The 25,956-nt window shown below is 39.5% G+C and overlaps 2 long non-coding RNA genes across 2 annotated transcripts in view; one reads left to right on the top strand and one right to left on the bottom strand.

The window, feature by feature from the left end:
• Nucleotides 1–25,956, bottom strand: part of LOC141548256 (uncharacterized) — a 416,517-nt gene that overhangs the window by 369,982 nt on the left and 20,579 nt on the right. The window contains exon 2 of the long non-coding RNA XR_012483868.1: nucleotides 11,202–11,390. This is a non-coding gene — a long non-coding RNA (uncharacterized LOC141548256). The remainder of the gene's footprint in view (nucleotides 1–11,201; nucleotides 11,391–25,956) is intronic.
• Nucleotides 15,465–19,829, top strand: LOC141548258 (uncharacterized). Its single transcript, XR_012483873.1, has 3 exons — nucleotides 15,465–15,519; nucleotides 18,893–19,003; nucleotides 19,487–19,829. It is a non-coding gene; the product is annotated as an uncharacterized LOC141548258 (long non-coding RNA).

Below are 25,956 nucleotides of genomic sequence, written 5' to 3'. Positions count from 1 at the left end.
AGTTAAAAACAATATACATATACATGTCCAAACAGTTATTTTGCTACACAAGAATCGGACTTTGAAATAATGTACAATTAACCTGTGAAGGAAATCCAAAATACAGGCGGACAAAAATAGAGGGATTGGGAATTCTATGTAGTGGTTCGTAGTCATCTCCCAGAGTTCTTTCGCTGGGTGTAGCTAGTTCAGTTCATTACTGCTCTATTGGAACTGATTTGTTCCATCTCATTGCTGAAGAGGGCCACGTCCATCAGAATTGATCATCATATAGTATTGTTGTTGAAGTATACAATGATCTCCTGGTTCTGCTCATTTCATTCAGCATCAGTTCCTGTAAGTCTCTCCAGGCCTTTCTGAAATCATCTTGTTGGCCATTTCTTACACAACAATAATATTCCCACAATTTATTCAGCTAATCTCCAATTGATGGGCATGCGCTCAGTTTCCAGTTTCTGGTGGCCACAGTAACTCTTAGAGAATGGCTAAATTGTGTGGCATAGAGGAAAAGGGCCCTGGGTTTAAAGTCTGAAGACTTGTTTCCAAGCCTTAACTCTGCTGCTTACTACCCATGTGACTATAGGCAAATGATTTAAATCTCAAGGCCTCAGTTTTATCAGTTAAACGATGGGACTGTACTGGAATGGGATTTTCCACCTTTTCTTCTATGTGAGAGAACCCTTTGGCAATCTGATAAGTGCTATTCTCAGAATAATTCTTTTAATGTCTAACTGAAGGCAAAGCCATAGAGGTTAGTGAAAATAAGATGGAGCTCTTTCCCATCCAAATTCGCAAGGCCCTTTCCCTGAAATCTATCTAGGAACTTCTTGGGAGCCCATGGACCCAAGATAACAACCCCTGGATTAAATGATCCCTGCGCTTCTTTCTATTTCTTGTAGAGCAGTACTGACATTCATTGGTGGAGGGATAACCAAGAACAATCCAATTACAGATCCCTGAAGCATTTATCAGTGCCTGATCTGTAGGTCAATTTTTTTTTTTGTCTTCAGGTCTCATTTCCCTTTATTTGTGACAGTCAACTCCTTAATGACATGGACCGTGTCTTGTTGAAAAACTTTTGGCTCTCCCCCAATCCTCAGAACAGTCTCTTTTTTAAATAAATGAGTGTTGTTGCTGAGTTATGACATCACAGAATGTTAGAGCTATAGGATGTCACTAGACTCCTTCTGATTTTACAGAGTAGGAAAGTAAGGCCCAGAGAAGCTCTGTGGCTTGTTGAAGGCCACACAGCAAGAGATAGGGTTTGAATTTAAGACTCTTGCTTCTTTCTACCCGACAGAACTGGCTTGGTCCCTTTCTCCCCAGGTAAGAGTAAAAGAGTCTCAAGTTTCCAGTCTCTGATTTGCATATGAAGCCTGCCTTGGCCACCAAACTTTCTTGGCTATGTTGCTAAAGCCACATAAACTGCTGAGTGTGTTTACATGAGAGACTAATGGCAGGCTGATCTAGAAACCTATGCCCCTGGTAATTCACATGCAAAATGAATTCAACTCATTAACAGGTCCCTCAGACAGCTCCCTTTTAAAATGGGCCTGACAGTTTAGTTTAATAAGAGCTCACCACCTCTGCACAACTTCAACCAGCTTCATTTACACATCCCTTTCCTCTGGTCATTGCCTGTAGCCAGTTCCCCCCTGATTGCCAGCCACAGCCATGACCCCGGAGAGACAGGATTCTTTCAGGAAAGACAGGAGTTGCTTTCAGATGCTCCAGGCACAGATACATTAGAGAGCATCTATTTGAACCTGATGGAACTCGGGCTAAAGATAAATGGGCCATCTATAGACTGACAACATCTGCTATCTCCAGCTCCTCACTGATGCCTGCAGTATGGGATGGGGGGGGGGGTTTATTGCTTTTCCACTGGCCTTTACGTTCACTTTGATGGGGCAAAGCAATTCAGAGTCGCAGAATGGTGGAATTAGCAGGGACCTTCAGAATCATCTGGTCAGTAACAAAATACTAACAACACATTTGGACAGTGCTTTGTTTGAAATGTATTTTAATTGCAACAAGCTGTGGGATAGGGTACCTATTACTCCCAGTTTTACAGATAGAGAAAGTAAGATTCTGAGAGGTCATGTCCTTGTTTCTGGTGATGTACTTTTTTTTTTTTTCCTGAGGCATTTTGGGATTAAGTGACTTGCCCAGGGTCCCACAGCTAGGAAGTGTTAAGTATCTGTGATCAAATTTGAACTCAGGTCCTCCAGACTTCAAGACTGGTGCTGTATGCACTGCGCCACCTAGCTGCCCCCAGTGATATACATATTAATAAGCATCAGAGTCGGGACTCAAATCAATCCTGGTCTCCTGACTCCAAAGCCAATGACAGCGCTAACTAATATGCCACATTATCCCTTTTCATATAGATGGGGACAATGAGTTTGGGAGATTAAATTATCTGATCAAGGCTTCGATGTATTTCACCTCATGGATTCAACTAGAAAAGAACCAAGCTTTTCAACTTCCAAGCTGGGTGATCATTGGCAAGTTGTGGAGCCTCAGTTTCCTCATCTGTAACATGGGAATGATACTTTTATTGCAATAAATAGATCACTTTATGTATCTCGCAGAGCTGTTGTGAGGCACCAACATGATAATGTATGTAAAAGAGATGTGTGCTAGTATTATTATTCATGAGACTGACGAACTAGCAAATTGGGGACTCTGGGCCCATGTCCCTATATGCAAAGTGAAGTGGAAAATTGAAGCAATTATGTGAATAATTCAGTCCAAAACACACTTGTCTGAAATAGCCAGATAATTGAAGCAAGACATTTTTTGGCTTGAATCATCTTGAGAGTCGTCTCAATTATCCACTTTGCATGTGTAGCCCCAGCCACCAAGAGATATCGGGTACCCTCCCATTTGTTAGCTACCCTGGCCTTCTTCAAAGTTCGGTACTTGGGCTTAATCAGACCCTCCCCTGCTAAGTCAAAGCTGAAAAGGGGAATGGTCTCCATGAAGGCGGAACTGGCAGCCAACTTGGAAGCGTTTTTGAGTACCTCCCGAAAGAAGAGAAAATGGTTAGGGGAGCTGTGAGAGTACAGTGAATTACAGGGAGAGCAGCTGCATCTGTCATCAGGATCAGCTAGTGGGAAAAGGCAGCATATCAGCAAAAGATATAATGCTGTTTCCTACCTGTTTTTATGCAGTGGACAAAAGGCCTGTTTAAAAAAAAAATCATCAGGTTTTTGGTAAGGAAAACCAGAGTGAGAGTTAAAAGCTATATGAAAAACTAGCCATTAAGTATATTAATTTCTGAAAGAGGGAGCCTGGCAGTCTTAGAATCAGAAAGATTCGTCGAGCCCACAAACCATATCACTGATGGCAGCTAAGGGGCTCCAAAGAATACTGGATCACAAAGCAGGAAGGCCTGACTTTAAATCCTGTGTCAAACACTTACTAGATGTTTGACCTTAGGCAACTCATTTAATTTGTCTCAGTGTCAGTTTCTTCACCAGGAAGATGAGGCTAATAATGGCATCCACCTTGAAGGGTCATTTGTAAACCAAATAACTCCACATCTCTGGAGGATGGAGTAGGAGACCTGGAATCACTGGAAGTTACTGCTATAGAAAATTTCTGAATTACTTCCAAGATGGCTTCTGGGCCTAGACCAGGCTAGACACTAGACCTTAAGACCTCCCTCCTCCATGTAGCTGATCATCATACATCTGCACTGCATAGGGAATACAGAGGTATTGGAATACCCTTCCTGTACTCCTGAGGAGACAACTGTGGATGTCTCTCATGAATCTTTCCTGTCCTTTAGGGATAAGGAAGGATCAAAGTTTTCTTAAGGAGGGAAAGGATTTCGAAGTTGATACCACCTTCGTGCTATTCTTTGGCAACTTAGGTCAATCATGGCTTCCTCTTTGCAAATGACTTCCAAATCTATATGCCACTTAGCCTATCTCAGATTGAGGCTAGCTTTTCCCTAAAATTCTAAATGCCTTGGTCATTTCTGAGTCTGTAGCACCATTCACCTCAGCTCCAGGGGCCCAAATGCTGCTGCAAGCTTTGGCTGTTCCTCTCTCTCACCTCCATATACAAATCCATTTTTGTACTACTGACAGATTCTACTCAAAACACTTTAGGGGCTTTCTGTGACCTACCTAGTAAAGTTCAGGCTTCTTCGCCTAGTATTGAAGGGCCTCCACAATCTGGCATAGCCTTTGATTTCCTGCTAAGGACCTTTACAGCTCTAAATCTTTAATCCTATGATGTCCTGGTAACTTGGGGACATTCCAGGGAGATTAGAGTAAGCATTTCTAAGAAGCAACCTTTACTTTTATGCTTCTGATGCCTCTCTCAGACAACCACCACTAGGAACACTCCAGCCCCATTTCTCCCAACTCTGAAGGTCAGTTTTAAGAATGAACCCCACCATATCATTTCTGTATATTTCTCCTCAGTCTATCCCATCCCCCCCAAATATAATGAAACCACATCCTTCCAATTCATTTAACACAATAAGAGAGATTACAAGGAAAGGATGGAAGAAAATAAGACGTTAAAAACCCTTCTCTCTCCTTCCAGTTTTTCAAATTTATAGTCAACCAGTAAACAAGTGTCTCCTAAACACCAATTATGTGTTAAGCACGATTCGAGCAGCTGGGAGTATGATGACAAAAAGGAAAGCATTTCTCTTCTTCAGGAGCAGACAGTGTCTAATGCGCACATGTATAGATATATGGGAAATAAGTGCAAAATGGCTGAACTCTAAGAAAAGGTCATAGCAGCTGAGAGGGGTGGTTTAGAAAAGCCTTTGTGTAGGGTGTGGTGTTGGATCTGAGCTCTGGGGGACACTAGGGCTTCTAGGAGGCAAAGATGAGCAAGAAGGCATTTCAGGCACAGGGAACAGCCTATACACACTCATGAAGATGAGGGTTGGGATGGTGTGGTTTAGGCACATCAAAAGCATCACTCTGGTCAGATCAAAGAATACATTAAGGGGACTAATCAGATACAACAAAGTTCAAAAGAATTTGATAAAAGCTCCAAAAGCTTGGGGCCAGGTTGTGAGACGCTTTTTATGGCAAACAAAAGTCTATATTTGATCCTAGAAACAATCGGGAGTTTCTCACAAGCAAGGGAATGACAGTCAAACTTCGGCTTTGGCAGCTCTGTGGAAAATACGTGAGAAAGGGGAGAAACCTGATACAAGGTCAAATCTGCAAGTCTAGGGGAGTGGTGACAAGGCCTAGAACTAGGGAAGGGAGGGAGTGCCTATGTGAGTAGAAGGAAACAAACGACTTAAGCAGTTAAGGTAAAATCTATAAGGCTCGGCAGGTGGCATAAGGGAAAGCAAGGGGTCAAGGGGTACTCCAAAGAAATGAGTTTGGGAAGGTAATGGTGCCCTTGAGAGAAATAAAGAATCTCAAAAGAGGGAAAAGGTTGGGTGGTGAGGAAAATGATGAGCTCTATTTTGCACATGGTGAGTTTGAGCTGTCTACAGGCAATCGCCCAAAATGGCCAATAGGCATTGACGATAAGGGACCAAAGTTGAAGAGAGAGACCAGGGCTGACATAGATCCGGGGCTCATCTGTACTCGGTATAAGATATGTGTGTTGAAGATCACCAAGACTCTACTGAGCTTAACCTTGGTAGCTAGCCCACTGCTAGCTGACATAGAAATATAAAGCATCATTGCCATTCTGAGGAGCTTATGATCTAGTTAGGTAGATAAGATTTCTGTGCACAAACAATACACATACACACACACACACACACACAGGTAAAGTGAAAAACAAAGGCCAATATAAGCTCCTATAAATCCTAAGTGATATGATACAAACTAAACATTTACAGAGCACTTTACATACATTATCTAGTTGGATCTTCTTGGGATCTAGCAACAAAGTATAGGAAGTAAGGTAACAGAAATCAGGTAGAGAAAGCAAAAGTATTTCAAAGGATACATCAGGCTTATAGCAGAATAGAAATTTATCAGGCCTTCCAATTAGATGAAACAATCAGAATAAGGAGGTATCATTCCCCTACCTCTTCAGGGATTGCTGACTACCTTTTCAATTCCACATTCAGAGGTGTAATGCTAAGTAAGAGGAGAGAAAGGAAGAATGGGGCCCAAGCCAAACTCTGGTGTACATCCATAGTGCCCGTTGGCGACCAAAACAGGCATGTCATTTTATTTCAGTTGTTTGTTTTTTTAGAGGGGCTGGTGGCAGCTCAGAGAACAATATGACTATGGGGAGCAGTTGGATCTGGGGAAGTCACTTGGAAGCTGGCTGTGCCAGAGGACTGCAAAGTGAGGTTCAAGTATGGCAGTGGTCAGAGAGAGAGAGAGAGAGAGAGAGAGAGAGAGAGAGAGAGAGAGAGAAGAGAGAGAGAGAGAGCATAGCCAGCTTCTAGAATATGGCAGCCCGGTGCAAACCTTGATTTGCCCCATGTTAGCTATGGAAATTGCCAGATTTCTTCCCTTGTCTGTTTCTAGGCAACAGTGGTCTGTACTAACTGGACCTTTTACTTTAAGGGAATGATGGAGGAAAACATAGAATAATTTTCTAGAAATAACAATCCCAAAGAAAAAGAGGAAGTAAGATTTGAGAGGAATGCTTAAAATTGTGAGTCACTTCCCCTGCCACACCTTGAAGCTGAAAGGTAGCTTTTGGCCTCAGTGAACCTCCCAGTTTGGCCTTTATTTCCCTCTGTGTCCAGCAGGGACTCCACAGGGTTATGATTCCACATCTGGACTTTCTTATTCTATCTCCACAGTGGTTCCATTATTTGGATGAGGCCTAGCACCTGAAAATAAAATAGAGCCCAATCTAGCAAAGGGAGCACTGGGTTTGGTGTCAGAATACCGTACTTTGAACCTCGGCTTTGTCTTGGGTAATAATGGCCATTCCCATCAACAGGACACTTTAAAACTTGAACTCATCTGGTTCCCATGAGATTATAAAATAGGCTGCACAAATATCATCCTCTCCCTTTAACAGATGAGAAAACTGGGCCTTAAAAAGGTTAAGAGAATTGCTTAAGATCCAGAAGTAGCACATGATGAAGAAGGGGTTCAAACCAAAGTCTTAACTCTCAGACTAGTCACTTAACTGAAGAAGCCTCAGTATCCTGAGGCTTGGACTTGACTTTGAGAGATAGTGGAAGATGGAAGGATCCAGAGTGCTATAGTGCCCAGGATCATGAAGAGTCAGATAACTAAACAACAACAACAAGAAAAACCCAGCTGCTACACATCTCACAAGGCAATTGTAAGGAAAGGATTTCATCATCTGTAAAGCGCTAAGTAAATAAAGCTATTACTCTGAATACGTGATTTTTTAAAAGCAATTAATCTAAGGATAAATAAACAATGCATCTATCTTGCTGTTCAAGAAATAGGAAACAATTCTTAATTCATCTAAAAAAAGGAAAAATGTAAAGATAATGAACTCAAATAGTTGTGAATATATAAGGCATATATAACATATAAGGCATATAATATACAATATAATATATATATATAATGCATATATATACACCAATACACATATCTCTGTATATATTTATTTATGGAATCAAAGACTCTCAGTTGCATTGTGGAGGGTAGAGGATGAGAATGGAAATGGTAGAGGGGGGAATATGAAAGGTCCAGGAGCTGTCCTCTACAAACTAAAAGGAAAATGATTTTCCCCAAATCTAGGATAGGGTAAATGTGATTTCAGTTTGCAAGTCCTCATGTCCACTGATGATTAAAATTATAAGAAGAAAACTTGCTTCTAGGTGTCTGGCTAGCATTTCAAAGAAGCTTCTGACCTTGCAGTATGTTAAGATTCTTATAAAACCAGAAAAATACCTTAAAACCCAGAGTTTATCTTAATAATAATCCTACTTTAATATAGGAACCTATGAATGACTATTTGGGAGAGAGTATTTTGCCTTCTAAATTCACTTCAGAAGATATTTCCTTTGGTCTGAGACCCTGCCCACTAATCAGCCAGGAAAAAATGGTGGCACCTTTCAAAATAGGCCCTTTCAATAGCAACCTTGACAAGCCCCTACACCTCCCATGTACCAAATTACTTCAATCATGTAATTTTATGATGTTTCTCTCAAGACACAGGGTTAGAAATGAAAAGGCTGAACAGCACAATCTGGTATGGAGAAAGGCAAAGTCAGGGGCTTGTGCTCAAAGGCACCAGGGAGAAAGAGCTTTTTTTTCCCTCTAATGGTGTTTTTCAGCTATGTAATAAGAGTAATAGGTGCTTTTACATCCTGTTTCCTCTGGGCCTTACAAACAACCCTGTGAGGCAGACAGGACTGATGTGGCTATTTTAGAACAGAAGCTAGGCAGGGAAAAGTGGTTTGCTAAGGGAGTTATATCTAATTACATAGCAAATCTACACATTTTTACTTGTTTGGAGTACAGCTCTCTTGATTTTAGGGGTTTAGTGGATATGATTCCCCTAATGTCTAAAGGTAGATGCAGGAGAGATGAAACGATTGGGAAATCAGCTGAGCTAAAATATAGCAGGGCTAATTGGAAAATGGTACTTGACAGTGAAAACCCTACTACCTGGTAATTAAAAGTTTGAGATGAGTATTGACAATGATGAAAGTATCCTCATGAGGATAGAAATATTTGAAAACAGAGAGGTCCAATTTAGATATTTCAACTGTAATCGAAATGTTTTTAATTGATTTGGTGGCATCAACAACCTGGAGAGGAATTGATAACAAAGGCGGGATGGTTTTCATTGGTTGACACAAGAACCCTGGTGGGGTGGGGAGAATAGAGAGCTCTCTGTAAATAGGCTCATTTTTTCTGTGAAATATGAGACAAAATTTTTAGTTATGAGGGTAGAAGGAGGAGGAACTATGAGAGACCTGAGAATGGATGAAAACATTTGAAAAAGCCACTATGGTAAGTGGATAATGAACTGATTAAGAAGTGTAAAACAATTGCCTTTTCAGAGTGAGGGCCCAGTTGAGATTATGTAATAAAGTTGTAGGAGACCCAGTCAACACATTTTAAAAATTTTTTTCTACAGTTTCTTTTTATAGTATATGAGTAGGAGCAAAAGTAGGACTTAGTATGACTAATCTAAAATAAGAGTTTAGAAAGGTAAAGATAATCTATAGGATAAAGGGGGGGGAAGAGATAAATATGGAGTTGAACTAATTCACCATGGGGCCAGGATGAAGAAGAGAAGAAAACATGGCCAGTTCAGGGGTGATGGTTTGGGGAAGAACTGATGAGGATGAAGAATGAGGTTTGTATTAATTGGGCAGAAGGAGAAGCAGAATGACAACAGATTATAATCAGATAAAAAGAATTTCAAAGTTCACGAACTTGGACGTGGAGCATTTGTGTGTGATAAAGGGTATTAGGATCCATGTGTACAGTGATGATGGGATGTAGATCATGGAAAATGAGTAAGTTAAAGAATTGGGAGATTGGAATATTTGAGGGAGTAGCAATATAGTTGACCCCTAATGCAATAGGTACTTTATTATTCAACTGAAACTGCCCATAGTTACTATGGGGCAGGACTTAGGGAAGGGAGAAAGACTATGAGCCTGGCACTGAGCTCAACGAAGAAGGAAAGAGTGTCCTGAATGTTGCTAGACAATATTTACTAGAATCTTTATTGGGGGATAAATATATAGGAAATGACTATTAAAGAAAGACAAGTTACTGAGTGATGGTGGGTAGAAGGAAAAGCTCCAAATGGCAATGGGGAGCAAGGCATAGTCCTGCAACATGGTCAGAGAGTTGGGGGAATGAGTGAAAGGACAACCAGTGCTGGAAAGGGCAAGCAGGGAAGCTGTGTCATCAGAAGGGACCCAGGTCTCAGTGAGTGTAAGAAGGAGCGAGAAAGGAAAAGCTTCACTCATCCACAGGGTGGGTTTGAGGCAACATTTATCTTTGATCCTCCAGACTTTTCAAAACTTGCTCTTAGATATTTCATTAGAACTGGTGTCAACAGATTATGCATTAACAGAAGTCGTCTATCTCAGAGTATAATAGTCTCTTCTGGCTAGTTATCTAGAGTGTTATACTCCATGCCAGGACATTGACAAATTAGAATACATCTAGAGGAGGATGGCCAGAATGAAAGATCATATAATATTATATAAGTCATATAATAAAAGATTGGAGGGAAGCAATCAAACATAGTAACATAATATTAAGAAAATCAAAAGAAACCACCGAGTAGAGTAAAGACTCCCTATTCAACAAAAACTGCCACAGGAATGGAAAACAGCCTAGAAGAACTTAGATTTAAACGAACATCATACACTACATACCCACAATAAGTTTCAAATGGATATACAACCTAAATATAAAAGATTGTATCATAAACCAATCAGAGAAAAAGCAAGGGAATTCATTTTGGAGCTATGGCTGGTGGGGCAGAAGGAGATGAAGAATACTTTTTTTCATTTTAAAGTGAACTTGATTAACAACAAATACAGCAAAACTTTCCATATATAGAGGAATAGAAAAAAAGGATTCTAAATGAATTTGCAGTGTTCTTACTTATAATTTATTTTCTTTTAAAACATAAAAATTTAGCACATAATTTTCCTTTTTTGTAAGACACTTATCAAATGTTTGTTTTCATGAATTGAATGAATGGCTAACAATATACACAATGACTAAAATATTTAAACATAGTAAAAAATATGAAATTGAATACCATGTAATTATAATGATCAAGATTGTCCCTGTGAAGAAGAGGTGAGAAAATGTACATCTCTACCATTTTTGCAAAGGTAAAGAGCTATGGGTAGCTCTTTATCATTGCATATTATATTCAGTTGATGTGCTGTCTAGTTTTACTGAAATCCTTTTTCAATCTTAATATTTTTTGCTTTGCAAACCTTTTTTGGAAATTTAATAGTATTTTATTTTTCAAAATATATGCAAAGATAGTTTTAGCCATTCACCTTTATCATCTAATTTTCAAAGCAGTATCCTGCTTACCTGTGTCTCTGGCATTCCTTTTGTTCTCTTTGTGTAATTTTTAATGTTTTAATTGTTCCCTTTCTTTTTTTTTTCATTTTGGCTATCCTATTCTTATATCCTTATCCCTCCTGCCTACCCCCAAATGGAAGAAAAAAACCCAACAAACTCAAACCCTGGTAGCAAATATGCAAAGTCAAGGCAAAATAAATTCCCATACTAGTCCATAATGTATGTCTTATTCTGTACCTTGAGTCCATTGAGTTCATCACCCCTCTGGTAGCATGGTTCATCATCTATCATCTGTAATCATGGTTGGTCATTTCACTTATAAGTCTTTCAAAGTTGTTTTTCTTTACAATGTTGATGTCATTAATTGCTCTCCCGATTCTGTTCACTTCACTCTGTATCAGTTCATACATATCTTCCCAGGTTTTTCTGAAAGCATTAGGAAAGAAATTCTTAACTAAATAAAAGATAGAAGTAATTATAGAAGATTAAATGGACATAAAATTGACATAAAATTGAAAAGGTTTAGTACAAGCAAAATTAATGTAGTTAGAATAATCAAGAAAATAATTACTTGGCCAAAAGTATTTTTGTAGCAAATTTCCCTTATAAAGAACTAATATGCAAGGTATAAGGGAAATTGATAATATATATGCACATAATATTTATATATTACACCTACATATAATAAACAAGTAGCTATACTAAATATTATATATAGAAACATAGGTTAAAAGATATAACAGTCAACTTTCTTTTTATTATTTATTTTTAACATTCATTAAAAAAAAACTAAGTTCCAACTTCTCTCCTTCCTACCCATCTCCCACCTACTGTGAAGGCAAGAAATGTGTTATCAATTATACACATGAAAATGCAATATTTCTTAATGCCTTAGAGTGTGAAACAAATAAGAAAGGAGAAAGGGAAAAAAAGGTTACATAAGAAAATAGATACAAAAATCTTAGTTTCATGAACTTACAAAAATAATAATTTTAACTTCTTCTTAATCATTGTTTTTGTTGTTTAAATATTTTTTAAATTACATGTAAAATAATTTTAACTATTTTTTAAAATTTGAATTCCACATGAGGTTGTGCAAAGGTGAATGTTGAAAACTTTCTTTGCATGCATTTGGAAAAATAAAAAAACTATTAACAATAAAAAAATTTTTGAGTTACAAATTCCTTCCCTTCCTTTCTTCCCTCCCCACTCCTTGAAAAAGCAAGCAATCTGACATAGCTAATACATGTAAAGTCATACTAAACACATTTTACATATTGGTCGTGTTGTAAAAGAGAACACAGACCCCAAAACTCCCAAGAAAAACAAAGTTTAAAAAAGTATGTGTAATCATATTGCTGAGAATATATGATCATTTATAATATTGGTTCTACTGTCTACAATGTTCTCCTGGTTCTTACTTTGCATCAACTCATGTAAGTTTTCCCAGGTTTTTCTGAAAGCCACCTACTCATCATTTCTTTATAGCACATCGATGTTCTATCACAATCATATACCACAACTTGTTCATCCATTAACCAATTGATACTTGTTCCCACCATTTCTGATTCTTTATCACCAGAAAAGAGCCTCTATAAATATTTTTGTACATATTTATCCTTTTCCCTTTAAAAAATTCTTGGGGATATAGCTGATTTTCCATAGAATAAATGCAACAATCATAGCCACAACTTTGAAATCATTAATAAAAGGAGAATTGAAAAACAACTCTTCAATCCTGCCTCACAGCAGAATGACAAAGAAGACACAAGAGTAAACTGAATATTTGCTAAGGGGTTATGGGAGAACAGAGACACAAATGAACTTATGGATGCAACAGTGAACTGGACAAACAATTCTGGAAAGCAATTTGGAACCATACCCTCCAAAATCACTAAACTTTGACTCAGAGATACCACTATGAGAAATATATCATTAAGAGGTCAAAGGCAGAAGAGAAAGATCCACACATACAAAAATATCTGTAGCATCCCTTTTTTAATTAATTTTTTAAATTATAACATTTTTTGACAGTACATATACATAGGTAATTTTTTTTACAACATTATCCCTTGTACTCCCTTCTGTTCCGAATTTTTCCCCTCCTTTCCTCCACCCCCTCCCCTAGATGGCAGGCATTCCCATACATATTAAATATCTTATAGTAATCCTAGGTACAATATATATGTGCAGAACCGAATTTTGTTGTTGTTGTTGCAAAGGAAGAATTGTATTTGGAAGGTAAAAATAATCTGGGAAGAAAAACAAAACAAATAATAATAATGCTCACAGTTTACACTCATTTCCCAATGTTCCTTTTCTGGATGTAGCTGATTCTGTTCATCATTGATCAATTGGAATTGGATTAGCTCTTCTCTATGTTGAAGATATCCACTTCCATCAGAATACATCCTTATACAGTATCATTGTTGAAGTGTATAATGATCCCCTACTTCTGCTCGTTTCACTCAGCATCAGTTGATGTAAGTCTCTCCAAGCCTCTCTGTATTCCTCCTGTTGGTCATTTCTTACAGAACAATAATATTCCATAACCTTCATATACCATAATTTACCCAACCATTCTCCAATTGATGGACATCCGTTCATCTTCCAGTTTCTAGCCACTACAAAAAGGGCTGCCACAAACATTTTGGCACATACAGGTCCCTTTCCCTTCTTTAGTATTTCCTTGGGTGTAGCATCACTTTTTATTGTAGCTAAGAAATGGTAACAAAGTATATGCTTCATCAATTGGAGAACAGATGAACAAATTATGGCATATGAACATAATGAACATATGGTTTAGAATATCATCAAACAATTAAAAATGGCAAAAGGGGGTGAGATAGAAAAGTCTGGGAAGACTTATATGAACTGATGACAAGTGAAATGAGTAGAACCAGAAGAACCATTTATATACAATGATGAACAATTGTAGAAAGAAACTCCAAAAGATTTATTACTCCATAAGACTGATGTGGAGCATGCTTCCTACCTCTTGGTATGAAGGTGCAGAATAAGACATACATCTTCAGATGAAGTCAATATATAGACTTATTTTGCTTGACTATATCTAATATAAGGGGGGGCTTCTATTTGGAAGGAGTACAAATAGCATAGAAGTTTTGTCACTATCCCATTAAATTTAGTATGAATGCATAGAAAAATGAATATAATACAAGGTCAGAGTTTCATAAATCTTTCCCCAAGTGTCTTCCAATTCAAAATCACTCTTCTAAAAAAAAAAAAGATGTGTTTTTGTTTGAGAGAAAGAAACAGAAGCGAAAAGAGGGAAGGAGGAGAAAAATAAGAGAAGATGAAGTGAGACAAGAAGAGAAAGAAAAGAATGAAAGAGAGAAACAGAGAGAAAGAGGGGAAAGGGAGAGAGAGATTGAAATGGGGAAATAGGTATGGTAGATATCTTCAAATCTCTGTAGGGCCGGAATGCATAAGACTTAGACATTTGTTCTACTTGGCCCCTTAAGGCAGAAAAAGGAATAATGGGGAGGAGAGTGATATTAAAGGAAGGAAATTTTTTTTGTGCAATATAAGAAAAAACTTTTTGATAGTTATAGTTGCCAACAATGATAGGCCTTGCCTCACAAAATAGTAAGCTCCCTGGTCCTGGAAATATTTAAGGAGAAATCAGATGATCTTCTGTTAGAGTTATTATAAAAGCATCCCCCATATAAGCTGGTCATTTAGGTTAACAAAGGAAAGTGGGGGTTGAATGGCCTTATGCATGAATGGTCATTTTATCATGTGTTAAAAACAGAAATTTAGGGATGACATTCCAAGAACAATATCAAAGGAAATTTCTACTCCCCCAAATGGCTAAGGAAGCTATCTATTGTTTCCTTACCAATATACTAAGAAAAAAATTATCTCAGTTTTGTGAATTCCCAAAGTATTTTCCTTTAAAAGAAAAATGGCGATTTTTTTATTGTAACTTACAATAGATGAGAAAATTGTAGAACCGCCTCGATTTGGGCTTCAGAGCAGTGTATAAAAATTAGCAAAGCATGCATTTCCTAATAAGTATCTTACATTTCATTCAAACCAATATGATAGAATACTAGCCATCACTCTTAATGGGAGGATTTTAATAATGAGCTGAGATTAATTACTGTATCCCCAAATTACAAATCGTTCTCTACTGTGTACTATAAAGGAACCAAAGAGGTAAGCAACAAGGAAGGAACAATGAAAATTCAATTCCAGTAAGAACTCTCCTGATTCTTATGGACCCCCAATTTGACTAAGGAAAAATATATTCATACATCACAGCAGCCTGAGATTTGAAATTCACAACTTTGGGACTCAAATAACTTGACCAATAATCCCAAAATAGAGAACACAGTTTTGGTCTAGGGGGAGTCTGAACCATATACATACAGGTGTAATGGATACGAACACTCCTGGGGTCCTATTATTGACTCCTCATTGCATCCTGTTTGCTGAATAACTATAGATATGGTTCTCTTTTGTTTCACTAACACAGAAATGAAAGACGTTACCCATCTACTTCCAGCTGTTCGGAGAGAGCATTTGAAAGGTACTGCTGTATACTCAACGGACCCAAGACTTCCTGAGTACTTTTAGCAAAAGTACAAAGATTAGATACTCTGAAAAAAATACGAGTGACCAAAATATTCCATTAATCTTTCCTGAAATACATTACAATACTTTCCTAAACTACTTGGATGCTATTCCATTTCCATAGGACCTCTCCCCGAGCCCTGCTTCTGTCTATCCCCATTTCCCTAAATTGTATATTTTACTTCTCTGAAAGTGGCAAGGCAGGGTAGCTCTATGCTGAGCTGCTGAGAAAAGCTGCTAACAAATTATCATTCCCACTTGACTCCTTGGCAGTGACAGCTCCAGTTCCTCCCATTAGAGATCTTTTTTTCCCGCACAGTTGGGGCTCTCCCTCCTCTTCTTCTCAGTAGCCACATTTCTCCACCTCCCTTCCTGGCCATGAGCTCATTCCCATTCTGGTGTGCCCACTCCAGCACGGCTTCTGCCCTTTTTCTATTCTTCTACCTGTGTTTTTCAGCTCTGAATTGAGAATTCTATTTTCTGCCTTGAGAGCCCTAATTTCTGACCTAGATTGATTCCTAATTTCTTCTTTTGTGAATTTTTCTTTTGAATGATTCTCCAATTTGTTGTTGTTATTCCATGCTCTCTGGGGAGTCCACAGGATTCTGTCTTTCATCAGGCAGGAATGATTCACTGTCTTTCATGTTATTTACTAAGTGAGCAATAGATTCTCTTTGAGGTTTTCTTCATTCTCCCTTCTCTTTTTTAAGGATTCTCTCTGTTCATTTATCTGCCCGCCTGCTCATTGGGTTTTAATTGAAGTTTTTCTCTTGTTATTATTGATGTTCAATTTACTGTCTCTCTCCCTAAATCCCCCCCTCTTCTTTCTTTTGGTTACGGCCCCACAATTCTTCCTGTCACCCAGGCTCACAATATAGGTGTCATCTTCAAGTCCTCAGGGTCTCTTGCTCTCTTCATCCAATATGTTGCCAGGCTGTGTTGCTTCTACCTTCCCAGCACTTCACATCCCCTTCTCCTCTCCTGTGGCACGGCCACTACTACCCTGGTGCAGGCCATCTTTATGTCCCATCTGACCTAATACAATAGCTAGCTAGTTGGTGTTTCTTCCTCAAGTTTCTCCCCATTCCAGTCCATTCTTCATTTAGTTGTCAGTGATCTTCATAATACATAGGTCTAACCATGATACCCATTACTCAACTCCTGTGGCTCCCTATTACCTCTAGGATCAACTATAAACTCCTTTGGCATTCAAAGGCTTTCTTAGTCTGGCTCTTTCCTACCTAGCCAGTCTTCTTACATTTTAATCCCCCTCATGTACTCTGAGATCAGTGACAATCATTTCCTTTCTGTTCCTTAAATAAGACCCACCATCTCTCAACTGGGTATGTTCCCTGGCTATCCCCCATCCCTGGAACACTCTCCCCCCTCATTTCTGTACTTCCATTTGTCTTCATTCCCCAGATAAAATCCTACCTTCCATTTGAAACCTTTTGCAATCCCCATGGATGGTAGTGCCCTCCCTAGATTGATTAGTTCCAATAATCCTGTTTACATCTTGTCTGTACAAAGTTTTTTGCAAGTCGTCTTCCTCATTCAGAGCAGGAATCAGAATCAGAGCAGGAATCAACTTTGATTTTCCTCGTGTCCCTAACACTTCATATAGTGCTCAATAAGTGTTTGCTGACTGACTGACCTCCAATGATAATTTATAGAAGAGTATAAGAAGAGTCTCACGGGATAAAAATGAATGGGTTACAAACTACACAATTCATGTACCATTTGTAATCTCTCTTTAAGATTATGTATTCAGAGAAACATTTACAATGAGGTTCAATGAGCTGCGGAAACAGTACAGAACAGTGTAAAGTATAATGGATTAGATCGGAAGACCTGGTTCAGCTTTTCTATTTAATATCTATGTTTCCTCAAATAAATCTCTTAACCTGTCCGAGCCTCCGTTTCCTCATCTGCAAAAGAAGGCGCTACTCACATTGATGAGATGTCAAATACTCTCACGTATACGATTTTATTTTTCTCCCTGTTAAACCTCAATTTATTAGATTCTGACCTGTCCAGATCTTTGGAGGCCCTGACCCTGTCATCTAACAAATAAGCTAGCCTCCTACTTTGTTATCTTTGGGAAATCTGGTTAGTTCCAAGTCATTAACAAAAATCTTAAAGACCACAAGACTAAGCAGAGATTAGAGATTCACTTCACTAGAGACTTCCTTCCAAGCTGCCAGTTGACCATTAATGAATGAGTGCTCTTTGGGGTTAGCCATTCAACCAGCTCAGAAGCCTTCAAAATGTATTCTTATCTAGCCCACATCTATCCATCTTGTCCATAAGAACAGCATGAAAGACTTAATCTAATACTTTGCTAAAGCTTAGGTAAACTTTATCTCCAGGATCTTCCTGCTCTACCAGCTCATTGACCCTGCCCGGAAAAGGAAATGAGGTTATTCTGGCGTGCTCCTTCTCAATGAGGTCATGCTGGCTCTTTGTGATCTCTGCTTTGCTCAGTAACTCTTCCTTTAATAGAGATTATAGAATTTTACCACTGAATGAAATCAAGCTCATTGCCCCCAAGTTTGCAGACTATTCTTTCCCCTTTTACCAAACCGAGACAACCTTTGTTCTTCTTTACCCCCACAACACCTCTGCCAATTACCACAGTTGCTCAAACATCACTCACTATGGTTCTCCCATCACCTCTGTTAGTTCTGTCAGGCCCCCTGGTAAGCAGTTCATCTGGGCCTGGCGATAGGAACGCATCAAGGACAGCTATGTGCCTGTTTACTATCCTCTGCTTATCTTGAAAATCAACTGTCTCTTAGCTATGTATGACAAGTGTATACATATATCTCAAGCAGGGGAGAGGATTTTTTTAAAGGGGCCTGGGAGAAAGCAGAAAAGTAATTTATGAAAGTGGGAAAATATTCTGAAATTTATAATGTAGTTCTTTTCTTTCAATCAGGGGGGCAAGTATAAAAACAACAACATTATAATATTTACTATGTTATGCATGTAACAGGGTTGTTGTCAGGAAAGGACTTTTAAAAATGCTAACAGGCTATTAAGATGGGAATTGTTATCAAATGAAATAATGTATGTAAAGCACTTTGGAAATCTTAAATTGCTATTAAAATATGAGCTATAATTATTACTAATAATAGAGATAAGTTATTCCAATCTTCAGAAACACCAAAGCAGCCATCTTTTTCAAAAATGATAGGAGGGAAGGTTTTTTTTTTTCCCCATGTGTTTTATTTTTCTCAGTTATTCTCCCAGATTCATGCTTTGTACCCCCATATAAAACCTGGAGGTCTAAATGGAAAAAAAAATCACTCCTGTTGTTTCCTTTCCAGGCAGCAATGCTCACTGATGGGAGAGACTGTGCAAAGAGGAGCGAAATCAAGAATCAGTGGATGCCGGCACGTGGGGGAGAGAGAGCTTTTGTGCAGTCCAATGTTTACTCGGTAATAGCAGTTTTTGTTTCAATATGGGTAAAAAGTCCAGGTGCAAGAAAATACCCAGTACTGGCATGCTAGAACTTCACCCACTACAGGCATCCATGGAGGCATCCAGCATCTCCTGATCCAGAGGTTTCACTCTGGAAACTCTGACAATTCCTTGAAGAAGGAGGCAATGCGGTATTGTGAGAAAAGCATGGGACTGGAGTCAGGAATTCTAGAGTCTAGGTCCACTTTTATCCCCAGCTAGCAGTGAGAGTCTGAGTAAGTCACCCCATACTTGTGTGGTTCTGAGATACTTTACCTGAAAAATGAAAGGATTAGAAAGAGTTTAGTAGAGAGAATATGGGAGTCAATATCAGCAGGCCTGAGTTCAAATCCTGGCCCTATTACATAAGTCTCTTCAGTTATCTGGGTTTGTTTCCCCATTTATATGCCCCCTCTTCCCAAAGGCCCCTGGAAAAGAATTCCCTGCCTCTTTCTTCACAGGTGGAGATAAACCCCAGATCTGAGAAGGAAGAGGCAGTTGAGGAGAGTGGGAGACAGGAGAACATCCAGTCTTTTTCCAGTGTTCTTTGAGCTTGGGAGTCTCTTTGAATACGGTACTCACACTGTGCACTTCTAACTTCCCAGTTTGAGAGAGAAGGTAGAAGAGATCAAACTTATTTCAACACTTGCTGAAGGAAAAGACTCTGAGAAGACATGAGAAGGGCTGGCAGTCTCCATCATGTCCATATCTCTAGCTTGCTGCACTAGAGATAGGGGAGTTTCCTACTGGGTGACATCCACACCTCTCTCTTGCTGATCTGATTGAGCTCGGTCCCAACGAGAGAGTTTCTTCACTCTGTATTACTGGATATGTATCCTGTGTATTCCTCTCTGGTTGCTGCTGGGTTATGATTTAGATAAATGGATTTCTTTGATTATCGCTATGTGTGTTCAGTGTGGAACCGGTATTTGATGGGAAAAGGGAGTCAAAACTTAGAAACAAAGCTCGAGGTTCTCCCCCACCCATGACAAAAAATGATCAGAAGTTAATTTGAGCCTGATCATGTTCCCCGGGCTAAAAATATTTAAAGTATCAGAGAGATGTAAGTCTAGACTGGTACTCCTTTTCTTTGAGTAAAGCATTGGTGTACCCTGGGAGTAGAGCAGAGTGGTACATGCTGGCCCCAACCTCCTGCTTTCCCTCCTAGCAGGAATTAAATTCTCCCTTGAAAAAGGGGCAGGGGAAGAAGAGACTAGAGGTGTCTATTCTGTTTCCTTTCAAAGTAACATAACAACAGCTTGACACTACACTTGAGGGATATCCCACTTGCCACACCCAAGGCTTTGCAACAGACTGGGAACTTACAACATGTAAAATGAAGGGGCTAGACTAGATGATCTTCAAGGTCCGCCCCCCCAGATTCAAATTCTAGGATGCTTATAAAAGGAGTGGTGGTGGTAGTGAGTAGAAATGGGAGGAATATAATCCATTTACATGGATACTGTAGTTATAATTAGGCAGTTAGTTAATCAGATAAGATTAAATAGTAAGGGCTATTAATCCTTCTAATCCAAGGCATAAACCTCAGATCACCAGCTGGAAGCCATTTTCCTCCATGGTACAGTAGTTCACAACTGGTACGTTTAGTGGGGAAAGGCAGTATGGCACTCCATACAGCTGGATTCTGGTCCCAGAGCTGCCAGAAGCTGGCTGTGTGACCTTGAGTAACATCTCCCCTGTCAGGATTTCTGTTATGTGGCAACCTCATCTATCCAGAATAAACATGATGAAAAAATAAGAACAGCAAAAGTTAACATTAAGATTCTACAAGAAGAATCTATCAACAAAGGCCTCATTTCTAAAATATATAGAGAATTGACTCAATTCTCCAACAGATAAATGATCAAAGGATATGAACAATTTTCAGACAAAGAAATTAAAGTCATTTCTAGCCATATGAAAAAATGCTCTAAATCACCATTGATCAGAGAAATGCAAATTAAGACAACTCTGAGGTACCACCTCATACCTCTCAGATTGGCTAAGATGGCAGAAAATGATGATAAATATTGGAGGAGATGTAGAAAACTGGAACACTAACACGTTGGTGGTGGAGTTGTGAATGGATCCAACCATTCTAGAGAGCAATTTGGGACTATGCCCAAAGGGCTATCAAACTGTGCATACCTTTGACCCAGCAGTGTGATTACTGGGCCTGTATCCCAAAGAGATCTTAAAGGAAGGAAAGGGACCCACATGTGCAACAATGTTCATAGCAGCCCTTTTTATAGTGGCAAGGAACTGGAAACTGAGTGGATGCCCATCAGTTGGAGAATGTCTGAATAAGTTACAGTATATGAATTTAATGGAATATTGTTGTTCCATAAGAAACAATCAACAGCATGATTTCAGAAAGGCCTGGAGAGACTTACATGAACTGCTGCTAAGTGAAGGGAGCAGAATTGGGAGAACATTGTACACGGCAATGATTACATAGGATGATCCATTCTGATGGATGCAGCTCTTTTCAACAATGAGGTGATTCAACCCAACTGCAATAGACTTGTGATGGAGAGAGCATCTGCATCCAAGGAGAGAGCTGTGGGGACTGAATATGGATCACAACAGAGTATTTTCACCTTTTTTTTTTGTTTTGTTTTTATTGTTTGCTTGCTTATCTTTTTTCCTCTCATCTTTTTTCCTTTTTGATCTGATTTTTCTTTGCAGTATGATAAATGTGGAAATAGGTTTAGAAGAATTACACACATTTTACCTATACTGGATTACTTAGGGAAGGGGAGAAGGAGAGGGAGAGAGAAAAATTTGAAACACAAGGTTTTGCCAAGGTGAATCTACTTGGCAATGATATGCCTAATGTACTGGAAGGAGGAGAAATGAGAAGCAGGGAGAGTACCTGGAAATCAGTTATAGAAATTCAGGTACAAGATGATGGGAGGCAATGTGGCACTGTGGCTAGAACCTTGAACTTGGAATCAAGAAGATCTGGGTTCAAATCCCATCTAGATACTAGCTGTGCGAATTGTTTAACCTCTAAGTTTCACTATCTGTAAAATGGGCATAATCATAGCACCTCTCTCCAAGAGCTGTTGTGAGAGTTCTAAAGCACTGTGCCAGCACTAAAGTGATAAAGAGTTGTAAGTGATGATGTCAAAACCAATGCCATGAGCGATGACGATGATGCTGGGAGAGATTAAATATGGTAATGCTGAGGATGAAGGAAAAGAGACTGGGACAGGAAGCATTTCTGAAGAAGAGAACATGGGCCTTGTGGTGAGACTGATTATAGAGGTTAAAGGTAACAGAGGAACCTTGTTAAGCACAGGAACCAGGAACATAGCAGGGGCATTTAGGGAAGGGAAGGAAAGGAAAAGGAAGGGCAGGGTAGGAAGGGGCAAGAAGTTAAAGAATTCAGACCAAAATGTTACTTAGCAAAAAAACAAACAAAAATTTGGGTCCATGATATTTCCTATATGTTGGTCGTGTGCAAAATACTGTATTAGAATTGCTCAGAGTTTAAGATGAACCGACTCCTATTCATTTGTGACTTCATGAGGAAATCTGGAATGCCCACATTTTGGGACATGTCTCCTCAATACTATCGTGTGAATTAATCTGTTTGCTAAGGCTGATGGAGGGGGAGCTCCCTTTCAGGCCCAACCCTAGTCTGGGCTGCTAGTCTGCTGGAGACCTCCCTCCTGGAGAGTCTGGGATTCTAGGATTCTTGGAACCTTGATTCTGAACCACTGCACATTCTTTTAGGTCATGTAAGTCTTAACCCAAGCTGGACAAGAAGGAAAAACCCAAAATAATAAAGCTAACTCCAAATAGCAAGTCAGAACTAAGAAAAGCCCAATTACAGGAGATTCCTAGGGGGCGGGGGGGACAGCAATGACAACAGCACAAACAACAAAACAACAGTATATTTCTCACGAGAACCACAGAGTATGCAAATGATCAGCCCATCTCTCAGCACCTGAAAACTTAGTAACCTTGACATATCACTAAGAGAGGACACTTTGAAGGGGGTTGCCATGGGTGGACTGATAAAATAGATTCCCTTTCCATAATACATAATACAATACAACAAAACATAACATATGCAGGAGTCAATCAATAACTAAACAAATAAATCTCTTAGGAAGTATCCTGCCTCACTTTCTCCTCCAGAGCCATCTGGATCCAGCAGTAAGATATAGATCAGGATGACAGGAGATGGCTCTGGTTGTTCTAGATCATTTGTTATTAGATTTATAATCAGTCAAAAATTTGCTCTGAATTATAACATATCCTTTCCCAAGGGTCTGCTTCTGAGGCAGTCCCCAAGGTAAGAACCCATAATTCCACACCAACATTTGTTTTCAAATGGGTACCTCAAAGTGACTGGGATCACGAGACCATAGAGTTCAAGCAAAAAGGGATCTTAGAGGTCAGCCCAAGCACCAAAGGGAGACCTGGAGAGGGGAAGCCGTTAGCCTTTAGTTGTATAACTAAAGTCGTTAGTCATTAGTTATATGAGGAGCAGTACCAGATAAGGGATTTGAACCTGCAGATGTGCTGCTCTTGGCCACATACGCCACAGCACACTTCCTCAGCCACCTTCCTTCTGTCTTTCCTCTGGTGGCTCCCGGGCTTGCCCTACCACAGCATACTTTCATCTGCATGCCAGACATGCATCTTCCAGGGCAACAAGGATACACAGTTCTTATTATGACACGACTATGGAAAGACTTCACCACTCTTGCTGTTTTTGAATAGCATTGTCTAAACCCATGGGGGGGAGGGGGGAATCAAGAAGCTGCCTGGGTGATATCTTTATTTCTGGGAGACAGCTGATCATTCTATTTTCTATACTGTACGTTCCACATTAAGTCATTATCTATGCTGTTCACTCCATTAATTCTTCTAGTTTTATTAGCAAAGTTCTGGTGCCTGGTCCTGTAGCAGTGACAAGCATTCCTAGAAGCTAATCTGACAGATAATGACTCCATTAAGTGTTGAATACTAATTGGTTTACATCAGAGGCCTGAAATTAATTGATGTAAATAAATTAACACCTGAGCGTGTATCACCCCGACTTTGGATTTTCAAAATACCAATGATTTTTAAAGCGCCCATCTCCAACGTGGAAACCTTATGAGTAATTAAACTGTGGCAATGTGTGGGAATATCAAAACGAGTCAGATGAAGATCATTTATGTCCATCTCTAGACGAGATGGCGGGCGCTTATGAGTTAGGTTTTTGTGACAATGACTGGCACAAAATTTGGTTTTCCGTTCCCCTCCAAGGAGTACAAAGAATATGTCTTCACTATAGTTGTTAACAAAACAAGGAAATCACTCCATGGATAATGTTCTAAGAAGGCAAAGGCTATGACTTAGAGAATGATCATGGGTCTCAGTCTTGCAAAAATCATGGCCAAGAGGACCCCTCTTCCCACTTTCATGTCTAATGCGATAATGTATGCAAAGTGCTAAATAGCTGTTATTATCGTCATCATTGTTACCTTGAACTTTGATAAGTGGTGGTGTCTGTATAGGGTTTATATGTGTGGTAAACATAAGGAGATAGAAGGGAAATGTCTAAAAGGGAACTAATTATTTTTCCAGCTCATGGTAACCATTCTTCTTTTTTTCTGATCTCCTTTTTTCTCTTTATCAGAGGTCTCACGATCTTCCCAGTCATCCAGGTCTGAACCCTTAAGAGCTCTAACCCTTGTATGACTCAAGATTGGCTCTTACATGATATAAAAGGCCTGAGTGAGCTCCCCATCCAGGGGATGTGAAAGCTGTACCATCTGACACCTCCCAGCTAAGGTACTGTTGTCATTTTCCCTAATAAGTTCACAAGACCCAGAGAATCAATGGGGGTATTTACGGGTCAATGCAAATAAAGAGAATTTATATCAGCAGTCCTCTGAACAATTGCTCTCTTCAGAGATCTGGACTAGGAGCCCCCCTCTCCCATTGACTAAACATTCATTTGAGGAAACTCCCTCTACCAATACAATTGAGAATATTCTCTGCCATGTCCAGCCTTAGGGAGTAGCCTGGCAGCAAGCAGAGAGAATTGAAGTATCTTGCCCCCTGGCACATGGCTAGTAAGGACCAGAGGCAGCACCTGAATCCAGGTCATATTGGCTTTAAGAACAGATCTCTAGCCACAATGCCAAACACTCACACTCACTCTCTCTCCCTCTCCCCCCCCCTGTCTCTCTCTTTCTCTCTCTCTCTCTCTCTTTCTCTCTCTCTCTCTCTCTCTCTCTCTCTCTCTCTCTCTCTCTCTCTCTCTCTCTCTCTCTCTCTCTCTCTCTGTCTCTCTCTCTCTCTGTCTCTCTCTCTCTCTGTCTCTCTCTCTCTCTGTCTCTCTCTCTCTCTCTCTCTCTGTCTCTCTCTCTCTCTCTCTCTCTCTCTCTCTCTCTGTAATACTAGAGTGATCATTTGAGACTCTTGATAGTCAATTTCATGAAGTTAGTCAAATATAAGCAAATGCCTATTACAGGATCAGATGACAGGATAGGATCATAGGATTCGGAACATGATGTCTGTATCTTTAAAATTGGGCAATACTGGGGATTTGAACTTATCAGGTGCCATCAGATCTGTGGGAAATGTTGTACCATGTTCAACACAAATCCTAGGGAGACCCCAGCCGGGGATTCCTACAGTTTCGTTATCTCTTCCCATCAGAGTCACGCAATGCTATGGGGTTTCACAAAGGCAGAAGGCAAGGGACATGTTATACGATACCTAGATATGGAATGACCTCTTGCCACCATTGACCAGTGGGTTATTGGGATGACTAGGGTTAAAAGGTCTGTGTCATTGTGGGGATTGTGGAAGTAGGTTGTGTATTTCCCAGCTTACAATGTGGTAGTAGCTTCAGAGTCCCTGGACATGACAAAGGTACTTAGCATACTGCATTCTACCTCTACTGACTCATGGAGGCAAT

Source organism: Sminthopsis crassicaudata, chromosome X, assembly GCF_048593235.1.
Source record: "Sminthopsis crassicaudata isolate SCR6 chromosome X, ASM4859323v1, whole genome shotgun sequence".
Taxonomy (NCBI): Eukaryota; Metazoa; Chordata; class Mammalia; order Dasyuromorphia; family Dasyuridae; genus Sminthopsis; species Sminthopsis crassicaudata.
Note: the sequence above shows the minus strand (reverse complement) of the source record. Positions and strands in the feature narration are given on the sequence as shown.